We start from the raw sequence: 13175 nt of genomic DNA, 5'->3' as shown, positions 1-13175 counted from the left end.
ACCGCAGGCGTTTTCATCGCTGTTTCAGCACTGAGCACATCTTTCAACACCGTGGACGCCATGAACGCAGCAGCGAGCTTTAGAGCTGCTGGTCGGCAGGTTTGGTTACCTTTGGACAGAGCCATGCCCCAGTTTTCAGGCTAGCCGCTATGCTAAGCTAACCAGCTGCTGACTCCAGCCACACGTTCACAAAAAACGGAAGAGTCACATCGATCTACTCATCTAACCAAACAAATGAAGCACACTTCCAGCAAGTGTGCAATTGCCAGTGACTTCAATTTGAAAAATCAGAAACAGCTGACACTTGGGATCTTCAAAGCAAAAGTAAAGCAAAGATAATCAAACCAGAATCCATTTAAATTCTCAGATAGAATAATTGATTGACACTGACGGAAACTGTTTGCAGCATCACTGCTGGTGAAGTTCAGCTCGCCCCTGATGTGCTCTGACAGCTTCTCTGTTTGTTCCTTTGCAATATTAATGAAAATTTAATTGCTGCGGTGGAATCACAGCAACAAGCAAACAGCATTCCAGAGATTGTATAATCCTCTTTATATTGGCCACCACTTTCTTTTTGTTCTGCCACTCCCACGGATTTGTCTCTCCTCAGTGGCAGGTTGTTTGCACCTTAAGATGGCTGCCATCTGTTCAGCTACCACCGAGGACATCCTCCTGCTTACCAACATAGCTGACAGGATGTAATGATGGATTACATTATTAGAGAAGTTAATGAGAGAATATCTCGCTCTTCACCTTCTTCAAACAGCATGGTAATGCTTATTTCAGATGTGCTCGCAGGTTTTATTTTTTGTGCTTTTGAGTGATGGTAAAGCTCAATTTTTCACAGTTGTTTGCAGTGAGAGTACAAAGCCATGATGCAGCCCTGAAGCTGCACTAATCAAAACATTACCATCATTTCATTGCAATATAAAAGGAGTGCTTGTCATGATGAAGCCCGAGATTATAACCCAAATCTGCAGTTCCCTGTAGCACAACGGCACGTTTTAGCAGCTTTTAGCTCATTGTTTTGGCGTTAGAATCCAGAAATGTACTGTTTTGGTTCAATTTTCATCCATTACTTTCCAGCTATGACAGACTGGCTGTCAGCCAAAATGCTCTGCTAAACCCTCAGTGCATGACCTCCTGCACAAAAAACAGGCTATGTTAGCAACTATGGAGCATTTAGCAGCTCAGAAGCCAAATATCTTCTCCAGTAGTCGGTGGAGACCAGACCAAAGTTAAAAAAAAGTATTGATGTTACAGTTATTGGCTGGCCTGAAACACAACTCTTAACAAATGCTAATGTTGCTCCATGACTTGTGGATGTGGAAACAACTGTTTTGCTAACATATTCGCCATGCTAACAGGTGTGCCAATGTGTTTTCAGCTTGTTGCATGGAAAATATGAGTTAATACTGGTTTAAGAGGAAATGCACGGCATCAAGTGGAGTCTGTGTCATTGTTTTCAACTCTCAAATGTGCATGCAAAGCTACCAAGAACAAACAAGTTTGGATTAGTATCTCAAACAGAACAATATGTTCAATCTTTGCATAAATTTTATGGTATATATATATATATATATATATATATATATATATATATATCCACGTATGTATATGTATCCACATCTGACTTCCAGGCAGACAGGACCCAGCTGGCCAGTGGATTTGAACCCTGGACCTTTTTGCCTTGAGGCGACAGCAGCAACGACTTCTATTCAATGGAATAATTAGACTAAAACTAGCTTGTGTTTAATATATGCTTTTTTAATTAAGTCAGTAAGTTGGAAGCAAATGAAGTCCAAGTTTCAGTACAAATACGCAGGAAAATGATGAGAAAATGATCCATTTGTGCAATCTGTCATAAGGCAAAAGTGTTTGTATGTGTTTCAAAAGGCAACACTCACAGAGGGGGTGAAAAGCCAGCTGTCATAGAAAGGGATGAGTCTCACTTGATTAAATATGGGGTTTAAACATGTGGATAATGGCCAGCACGTCTCTTCCGGACGGTATTCATAGTGTTGCCCTTGTTTGTACACAAACAAAAAGGACAGAAATCAATGCATAAAGCTTTTCAACCGTCCGATTAGCAGTGATGGTGGAGTTTACTGACATCTTTAGTTCATTTCAATCGAATGTGAGTTCATCCCAAGTGAAGTCTGAGGGTGCAAATTTTGATCATCTGAAATTTACATTCTAGCCATCACGACATAAAACGCTCGAGGTTAGCATATTTGTGATGGCTTGCATCGGAAGTGCAGATGAAGCTGCAGAACTCAAAATGAGACTCTTCTCATTAAGTGGTTGATTGACTTTGCCCGGCCGATTGAGAAGCGATGGAGTCTGAGGCCAGTGCCGGGCTAATTGACGGCCGGATTTTGCAGCGGGGGTGAAATAAAACCCCAGCCACTGAGAGTTATGTATGTTGAACGCTGTGCAGGGTAAGCACTGCGTTCGGCGTAATACCATCATAAATATAAGAGATGAAAATGGTTGGTTGGTACACAGGAGCGAGGGAGTGGTGAGTTTGCCTGTGCTCACACGTATATGCATAGGATGCAAAGCCAAAAAAAATAAAAATAAAAATAGAAATGACATAACGCAAGAGAAAAAAAAATAGGAGTGTGAGAGTGAGTCAGCTGCCAGAAAATGCTTCCCCTTTTTCTGTTTCTCAACTCTACCTTGCTGAGGGTGTATTGTGAGGAAGAACGGCTAATCCACTGAGAGGATGTCTTGAACTATTCCGGGACAAAAAAGGCTGTTTCAGCAAATAGCAAAGTACAGGAGCAATGACAAGGCGCCTCACCCCACCAACCCCCCACCACCCCCCGCCCCTCTGTCTCACACTTTACATACAAATAGCTGTCAAAATAAAATTGCCTATTTTGAATAAGAATATGCCTGGGACGAAAACACAAATATATGAAAGGACAAAGCAGCCCACTGGAACAGACAGAGAAAGCATGAAATAAGATATTAATGTGTTCTAAATTGAAAGACATCGCGTTATGACTTTGCAAATAAAGTAAACTCATGTCACTTTCATCACTTTTTTAATATGAATGTTATTATTAGTTTTGATTTTCAGTCCCTGGATGCCTCCCAAGACGGGACATAATGATGTTTTTCATTACGAGAGGTCACCTTGGTGTCTTGATGGGGGTCAACAGCGGGCCGACCCTCTGAAAAAGCAAAATGAACACGACTATTATTTGCTACAAGGACCATGTTAGTCTAATGGTATCAAGTGCTCATAATTATGTAATTATGTTTACTGTTGTAAACACATTTTAAAAACCTTTGGAAAGGTCACTGCATTTGCATCTCATTTTATAGAGAGCAGGTTTGTCTAATGCAGTGCAATACAGCAGCCCTGCCATAACACCTGCCTGTACAAAGCTCATAATGTAAGATTTGTAAATTCAATCATCTGTATTGTTGAGGTTATAGTTAAAGGTGATATTGTTAAGACTACATTATATTGAGCAGGGTGTCTGATTTTTTTGTGCTTCCCATCTACAAACTGCACATAACAGGCATCATAAAAGTAGACTTCATGGCACCGCAGTGATATTTGACTCTACAGGTCTACCTAGTAAAGTGAACACTGAGTGTGCTATTATATGCTATAATTCAATATACATAAGTATAGAAATTTTTAGTTGTTTTGGGCATGAAGGTTGTTCACAAAATTATGTGCACTTTAGTGTGCTTAATTAAATTGCTGGATTTGTGACTGTGGTTTTATATAATATGATAATAAATGCATTAATAAATCCATTGAAATGCACTCTTACCAGTGTTTTGACTGCATAAAAGTTTTTAATTTGGACTTGACAGCACAGTTTCAAAGTTGCACTTTCACTGACATCCATCATTTTTTACAAAAAGCACATGTCGTTTGTATTAATCTCTTGCGCACTGCTTGCCAAGGCGGCGTGTAATGCATTGTGGATACTTTATAGTGGTGATGTGTAGCGTAGAGAAGGCATATACATAAATTAAGTGGCTTTCAGGAAAATAAATTGCAATAAAGTTCAGAGACACGACATGAGACTGCGACGATGCAACTGATAGCGAGTCCGGAACTGGCAGAGATTGAACCGGAGCCGTGATGACATTTGTGGCCGTCAGTGTGAATCTTGCAGATAAATTTGATCAGAGCAAAGCCCGCGAGATCAAAGGTCAAATTGCTCGAGAACCTCTATAAGCTGCCACTTAACCGGAGCGTCATAATCACCAACCATTATTAGCGTAATCTAAAATATATGCGACGAGAACGGCCAAGGCATTGTGTTTGCGATATTCATTTTGATTTTAAGCAACAGCCATATAGATAGGATAATCAAGAAAAATGAGACGATTATCCATCAAGGGCATTACACAAGGCAGGAGCCAATTTATCCCTGACGAGAAGGCTCTGAATGGGCTTGATAAATCATCAAGAGAGGGGATATCATTTGGCCTCACAGCGAAAAAACTGTAGCACAAGCATATTTCAAACCATTAAGGGCTAAAGTTAGCTCTCACCCCCCCTCCCGCCAATCTATCAAAGGGCGTGCAGTCTTTAGAGTGAGCCTAACAGCAGGCTGGGCTGTGTGCCTGTGAGGTGCCCTAAAGAACAAATGTTTCATTTTCATTAGTTACCTGGTGGTGTGCGCCTCAGGGCCAGGACAGGCTCTCTCAGTGTCTGAGCGTAAATCTCTCCCGGGAAGATAAGGGATGGAGAAAAGTTTTCAACCACTTTTCAGTTTGAACAAGGTTGGAAGTGTCACAGGAGAAACACTGAATATCATCAGAGGATATTCATCTCACTTCAAGTTTCTTTTCCCGCATTAGGAGTGCTGATGTGGCTTGGCCTCCTCGTGCCAGGATCATCACTGTATGTGATGGCAAACAGGAGCCAAGGACCAGTCTCTGGTTTAGTGGCCTTCTTTCTCTTAGAGGAAACTCCTTTTTTTTTACCAATCCTAGCTTGTGAAGTACTTAAGCAGATCATAATTTGAATAGAAATAATATTATTAAGAATTACATCTGCACGTAATGGTATAAAAAATACCTGTGCACACTGCTAACTTGCTCCCGGGTCTTCATTCATTCTGCATGGACGGAAACTAATTAAGATAACAGCGTGCGAGATTTGGGGATTTTGGTCATGAGTGGAGCTTAAATGATCAGTCGATTGATCCATTAGTTTATCAACAGAAGATAATTTGTGAGCAACGATGTATTTACATTCAGCCACGACAGCTCTGTGGAGCAGCTTTCATCGTTAGTGGCGGAGTCCGCCATTCCCGCTAGTTGGAAAAAGAATAAGCTTCACTGGAGTAGAGCTCAAATGATAAGTCAATTAATCAATTAGTGATAAACAGAAAATAAATTGCAAAAAATAGCCATTAAATATATTTACATTCAGTAACTACCTCTATATAGCAGTTTAGTTTGTTAGTGGCGGAGTCCGCCATTCCCATGCTGCATTCACATGCACCGGGATTTAACAGGAAGTGATGCATGTAATAAATCCAGTGTTACAGCGTGCCTGTTTATCTCAGTGATGCATTCAGCTGGTGAAACGGCATCAATATGGCTTTTAATATAAAGCAGGTGTTGCCAAATCAACCAGGACTGGAACCTTAACGTCTTCTTTGATGGTCGCGATGGGCTTTTTTCACAAATTTCTGACATTGTATCGACCAAATGCTTTAATGTAAGTGTAATTTCAACAATTCTAAACATCAAATGCTGTTTGCAAGTACGACTGCATGTGAGCAAAAAGTTGTATAAAGCCTTCCAGAGGGAGCTGTCTGGAGTCTGCTAAATCCAGCTGACAGCGCCTCAAGTGAAGACTTCAGGTCTGGAAATGAAAAAAAAAGTCCGGCGGTGCAGAGTTAGGAAGGCAGTGAGCTTACCAGACCTCTGCAGCCCGCTTTTCATCTTTGCTCCAGGCTAGTGGCTCGCGGCTGCATTAGCCCGCTACTAGCATAACACGGCCAAATCTCCAACCACGTTGAATTGCGGGCGATGCGGGCGCTCGCGTTGAACAAGGGAGAAAATAGTGAGGAATAAAACAGATAGCGTTCATATAATAGATCGCACTGAAAGGCTGGGCGAGCAGTTGACAGGACACGTACCAGGAAGTATTGAGCAATTAAACTGGAAAATTCATGTCTGACACATCAATGCTATTTGAATTCTTCTTTTTAGAAGTGTATTTAATTGCTCAAAGATGCATTTAATCCCCAGCCTATTAGCTTATCTGCTTTCGCGTGACACGTATTTCACCTTGGTTGACTAGATAATCCCAAGCCAATCACCCTTGCGCTGTTCCCCCCCTCTCACTCCTCCTCAGCCTTTTCTCTGAACCTGTCCGCAGGGCAGCCGTCACCACATGCTTCAGGGCCAAATTCAGATGAAACAAATGGAGGGAATTTAGACAAATGCACAGATGAGACAAACAACTCCACACTGCCTCAGGGCTCTGTGCTTTTTTTTATTTTATTTTTATTTTTTTTTTGGCGTGACTGTAATTCCCTTCCAAGAAGTAATAACTTTATCTCAGGGAGGCTTATGAAGAAGAGAGCCTCTGCTGGTGGATTCTGACAGGTCTGCTAGAACGGGGCTTTATGTGTCCCTTTCATTTTCACAGCGCTTGTCCTTGCAAGTGCCACTTGATTTGTTGTCCTGCAAATGTGCCACGTGGGCGGCACTCAGGCAGATCCCCTGCATCTTGCCTGAGCGTCAATCTTCCCCTGAGATTCGCTGGAACTTTCTGAGGCTATTGTGAATTTAACACCCCGAAGGTTCGCGCGGCCCTTTTTCATGCGAGCTGCGTCGCCCAGCACAGTTGCACGCTTATTTTCAAAACACTATCATAACCTTTCTGGCTATTACATCTTTTATTCTATGGTGAATTTATAAGTGTCATACGTTTTCATTGAAACACAGACAGCGTAAGCAGCAGGTAGCATTCTAGCAATAAAAGCATCACACTGAGAAGCTTATACTTATGTAAGTATTTGTTTATCAAATTGGCGGTTTTGGTCAAGCTGAACAATCAGAGTGGTCTCTGGTGTCAAAGGAAGCCTGTACTCAAGCCTGCTGACAAATTACGGTATTGCAAAACTGTTGATTGGGTTTTTTTTTTTTTCAACAAGCAAGTGAACCTGAAATGACAGGTGCGAGGAGACAATTTACGAATCCGAGCCGAGTGACAGCTCTGCAATCATGGCGCTCTTGACTCGGCCGTGCAGCCGCTCCGTGGGCTCCAGCGGCACATGAGAAATCTCAAAGAGCAAGCAAATGTATGATTGTATAATTGTTGCACTCTCGCTATAAATTGATTAATAACTCAGAGAGGCTCACCGCCACCTTGACACACTTTCAATGATTATTGATCGCTTGTAATTGGACTGTCAAAACGCTCTCTTGTGATATTGGATAATGGGTAAAGCAGACACAATGCAGACCCTGAGGAAACAGAGGTTTTACACAGGAAGGAGCGATTATATATGTGCATTTACACATGTAAAGTTTGGACAGTGGTCATGATAAATTCAAATACCACACTTCAGCAAAGGATTGAGTAAATGACCCTAAAACCTTCTTCATCAGTGTTTTTCTATGAGTGACATGATCCAGAGTGAACACTCAATATTCTACCAAAGCTAAAACAGCATTTTTTGCATGACAGATTTCTTTATTTGTGTTCTCCTCACTGGTTATAAGTGGGCGGGGCTCTGCTGGAAAAACACGATGTCACATGCTTCTGTGCACCAATCAGGATTTTGCAAGATCTGAATCAAACTTCTCTGAGTTGTGAGGTTGTTTTCTTCATGCTGCCAAGCTGCTGTCAGTCAAATCTGGTTACAGTGAAGCCACGCAGCCCTGATGAAGCAGATTGAGCTTTGATTGTTGCTTATTTCGCCATGTATATTTAATGCTACAGAGAAATACTTACGATTTAAAGACTGAGTGTAAATACATTCATTGAGTACAGCAAACTGAATACAATTGTATCATAAATTAGGTTTAAAATGATGAAAAACTCAAGGATTATAACTTTAAAGGTTACAGTGACTTCATCCTATATGTCTTCTTTTTTCTACTTAAAGGTCCAGCGTGCAGGATGTAGTGGCATCTAGTGGTGAGGCTGCAGATTGCAACCAACTGAACACCGATTGCAAATCTCATGAAAAAACATGAACAGCGCTTTCTAGAGCCAGTGTTTGGTTTGTCTGTTCTGGGCTACCGTAGGAACATGGCGGTGCAAGATGGTCGACAAAACATACTTCTGAATATGATATTCCATTTCTGCCAGTGGATCCCCCTCAGTGTTTCACTCTGGTCCTTTAAATATTCCACTGCAACCATCAGAATTCAGTGCTGTAGATGAAAGCGCATGTTTCAGCAATTGGATTTGACTTAACGTTTGTATCTGTAATGTGATCTATAATGTAATTTGACTGGTCAAGCAGCATGGAAGTGGGATGAACGGACCCCACAGAGCTTCCCTGACTGATCTCAGATCATTTGTAAGAGCGCTGTACGTGAATCCTTCCTCTCCTTCGCTCGTGGTTATCATGCTTTTTGCTCTGATGTGCTAATAGGTGAGACTTTTTCGCACGGTTATGCAAATGCGCACATTTTTTAGTCGGAAACATGGACGATGTATGTAAGATTAAGGGGTTTTTATGTGGGGAGAAATCAATCTGAAACCTCAGCATGAGATGAAATTACACGAATCCACAGCAATTAAGTCGCTCTAAGCCGCCGTCGTTTAGGATCTAATTAGATATGCTGAGAATTACAGTCAATGTTTTCAAGTCGTCAAGCGCGGTTGTGAACACAGACACATTTCTATACACTCCTGTGTGTGTGTGTGTGTGTGTGTGTGCAGCCGTGTGAAAAGCCTCCGAGTTGTAGTGGTCATTTTCTCCTTGATAGGAGCCAAAGAGTACAGCTGTCAATGAGAGCGACCCAAATGATAGATAGCCTACTCTGCAGGGGCCAGAAAGGCCATTTGAACACGGGGACATTCACTTAGGAACCCCCCCCCCTCCAGTTCTCCTGTACAATTTATATCCTCCACCCTCCCCCGAATCAAAAGCCGTCTGCATCAGTGTCATTTTCACTGCGAGCCCATAGCAGCAACGGCGAGAGGTGCAGAGCAACTTCTCTCTCGAAAAACAAATAAGCAGCGCAACACAACAGAACCTCCCTATGGGGAAGCCTTGAAATGGATTATCTGTCTTTAAACACCCACACTCCTTCCCTCTATTTCTCTCTTCTCTCCTCGACATCTCCTGTTCTGTGATCCAAATTATAAATCTCAACTGGAGGGTGAGAGATAAAAGTTCCCACAGGAGATCGGCTTTTATGTAAAGAAGAGGGAGCAGTGTGTGGTTGCAGATGCGATGGGGGGAAGACGCAGAGATGACTGTTTAACTACAAAGCCACGCTGCAGTTTTCCCCTCACACGTAGAATTAGAGTAAACACTCAGGTTGGTTTGCCTCTCCTTTAGTGCCACGGCTGCAGTGTAAAATATTCCCAAACTGCAAGTTGTTACCTGTAGTGAGCTGTCTCATCCCTTGCAGTGACAATGACAGACTGGAAAGAGGTGATCTAAAGGGTTGTGGCAAGTTGCAATTGCCTGACAAATGTGGCTAAACATGCTGCGCATACCCACCAGCAGTCTGACCATAGATTCATCACCCAAGCCAAACATTTTGCCCCGCAACACTTGTCCTCCACCGCGTGTTATTTTCCATCTGTATAATAGCGGATTTCATGGTGAACGCTGACCCACTTTTTCTTTGTGCTTCTTTATTCCTGGAAAATACACACTTTTTTTTTTTTTCCAGAAGCCGCACTGCTGAGTCTACCTATTATCGGCTCCTCATAATGGTCGAATTTGGGGGAACATTTCTCCACAGGCACAGATTGGCTTCCATGGCAACAGGCGCAGGCTCGCCTGCACCAAAGCCGGGCCTTGTTAACCTCAGCGCTGCACCTGACATGGAAACACATTGCTACAGTCATAACATGATGTCGACACTTATGTTTTACTCGCTACATGAAATTATTGTACTGTGAAAGACACATTCCTAGTCTTGTCCAAATAGTCTGAATACATCTATTTTTAAAGTCGAACTGGAACTTCGATTCTCCTTTTTTTTCCACTTCTCAAAGGAGAGTAAAACAGTTTTTTTACAGACTGTATTTGAGGAAATTGCATCCAAACTTCAGGTCTCTGGGTGGGTATTTCCCAAGGAAGCGAAGGCAGTTTTTCTCTATTTCCTCCACACAGTATTGGCTATGAACCATTTAAACCATCTGCCCCCTCTATAACATTCGCCATTCGGACAGAGCATCATGCTGGTGATGGTGAAGTTTGGTGATGGCAACTGACCAGACCCAGAGCACCAGGTAATCCTGTAACCTCACGTAAGGACTGTCGCAGACCGCACGAAGCGACGCTGAAGTGTTCTTCGTTTGTTTAGTGAGCCTCATAAATGATGGGGAGGAGGGCCAGTTCTTGACTGCTTCCTAAATTGGTGCAAGAAGTCAAACCTTTTTCGTAAACACCCCTAAAACAAAGGAAATGTCCTCAGACTTTAGCTGCAATCATTTTAACTGCACTTTTATCAATGCGGAGGCAATGCAAGCTGTCAGAAAGCACCTTGGCCTCGATCAGCTTCAATGTGACCCGCGGGCTGGCCTCATAAGACGCGACAAAGAAAGCGCTTTTTCAAGAGGCTGTTGTCCCGCTACGTCCGCAGCAAAATGCGCCACGTGTTTCATTCTGCTTTTAATTGAAAGTGTTTTAACCTTCTGCATCGTCTGCTGGTTTGGCAGCGCTACTGAGGCACAGAGAGAGACTGTCGGGAAATCTGTGACAACTGCCAGCATGGAAGCATCTCCGGGGAAGAGAGAAGGCAAGCGGTGTCGTGGGTGATCAGAGGCACCTCGTGCACTTTGACCTCTGCCTCCTGGTCCCAAAGGACGTGCACCTGGTCCGACTCATCCGAACTGTTTGTATTTTATCTGCTGACACCTAAATTGTTGCAAAGTGTCAAGTAGTGCCTTGTGATTGCACTGCATCTATCTATCTATCAAATGTCAAAACCTGCATTTCAAGCTGGAATCACAAATACATGCCACTGGAGAATTCAGGCAATGCTATCACTGCAAAACAATACATTCCTTCCGTGGAAGAACGCAAGTCAAAAACATCCACCATCATATTAATGCATATTAATTTCACATACTGTACATATGCTGTATATATCCCATTTAAAATGTTTCAAGAGCATCTTCGGATCAAGAAGTCTGTGTTCAAGCATGTTAGCTCAATTGCAGCTACTTTTTTTCCAGCCTTGACAGGGAGATAATGAGCCTTATTAAAAACCTGCTTCTCCTGGCTTTCACCGCGTTTGGAGTGCCTCGTAGCCAGCCTTGGCTAGCACCGCCGCCTGTTTAATTTTTCCCTCTCATAGTGTCACTGCTCTTGTTCAAAAAACTGTTTATGTTTGTTTGTTTCCTCCCTGACCTCTATTAACACTTGGCAACAGGAGCGCCGTCGCTATTCGTAATGCCCGTCTGAAGTGGCGACGGGGCTACGAGCGCGCCAGCTGAAATGTATTGAAATGTATGCTCGGGCTCCGGCAGCCAGGTCAAACGTTTTGCTGACTTCGGATCAGTCTATAAGTGCCAAGAAGCGAGACTCAAACATTACAGGAGTGGTATCAAACATCCTTATAGAGCGAGTGTTTCTCCCGCCCATAAAAGTCGGCTTTCCTGGCAGACAGGCAGTAATGCACCAGATGACCTAGCTTAATTGGCTGCGTTGGACAGCAGTGCAGATTTTGTACACGCTTAGACATGAGTGATTTAATGTTCAATTTTTGATCCAAGGGAGCTGGAAAGACATTTAATTACAGTGAGTAGGACCACAGGAGTGACTCCATATTGAAATGTCTACTTGAATGCCAACCAGCGGCGCAATTAACCACCAAATGTTTGGGGGACATTTTCGTGTTGTCGTGACTGATTAATGCTATTCACGTCACTGAGAGTGAAAACGTCACGTAAAACCGCAGTTTTATTTGGTTTTGCGCCTTACGTTTGCTGCGTGGCAACACAACGTTCAGCATATTCCAACTGCCGCCGCTGAGGTCTGCATGTAGTCTGTGGGCTCATCCACTACCATCCCATTATGTTTGCTCTCTGCCAGCACAAACCTCCCCTCCTCATGCTTTCTTAACTCCGTGGGAGTTGATTAATGAAGCAGATTTCCAGCTATCAAGCTGGGTGCAAACTGTTCAATTATGCATCTTGGAATCTCCTTATATCATGTTTTAGTAGCTTCGCGAGCTCTGCGGGGCCGCTGTGTGTGGGAAGCCCGGCCAGAGACAAGCCTCAGTGGCACGGGCTATATTTGTCTGACTGATGACCTTTGCCACGGCGACAAATTAAAAGCGGAGTGATTGGCGCGCCGCTGTCAATTTGCTCTTTCACGAGGTCTTCGCCGGGGGTTGTCGCAGCGATCCTGGCAGGGCTCACTTCACGTTGCGGCTTCATCAAAATGCACGACTGGGGCAGGCGAGGAGGCAGCAGGCTCACGCTGTAAACAGTCAAGAAGCCGTTTACAACCTGACGCAGGCATCTGTCCTCATCAGGCACAGCTGCTCTGAGACTGCCTTATGATTGTTTGGTTGCTTTTGCAGACACTCGCGCCGCTTTCATATTTTATAGTGGAGTACGCGATTTGTTATACAGCAGTCTCTTTAGAAGGTATAATTCTTGGCGGATAAAAAGCCTTGGGTGATGCGCCGGCGGGCTTTGACAAACAAAACATTCACGTCTCAGCAGGTGAAAGTTAAGATTATTATACCTCTTGCAAAGCACTGAGGTTTCAAATTCTTATTCAACACTGCTTCTCAATCTCTTTAATTCAAACTTCAAAACAAAAGGAGCACGAGAGGCCGCGAAGTCCTGTTTCTGACGGGCCTTCAACTGTAAAAAACAAACAATGAGATGTCAAAGTCTGCTGAGATGAGACCAAATGGAACGCGTCTTCCAATCAAATTACATCTGAATTCGAGATGCATTTCATGACGTGAGGCTAGGAGAGCTTGGGTATCGCTGTTTTTAGCCACGTGGGTGAGGCTGTCGG

Source organism: Chelmon rostratus, chromosome 23 (genome assembly GCF_017976325.1).
Source record: "Chelmon rostratus isolate fCheRos1 chromosome 23, fCheRos1.pri, whole genome shotgun sequence".
In the NCBI taxonomy this organism is placed as follows: domain Eukaryota; kingdom Metazoa; phylum Chordata; class Actinopteri; order Chaetodontiformes; family Chaetodontidae; genus Chelmon; species Chelmon rostratus.
Note: the sequence above shows the minus strand (reverse complement) of the source record.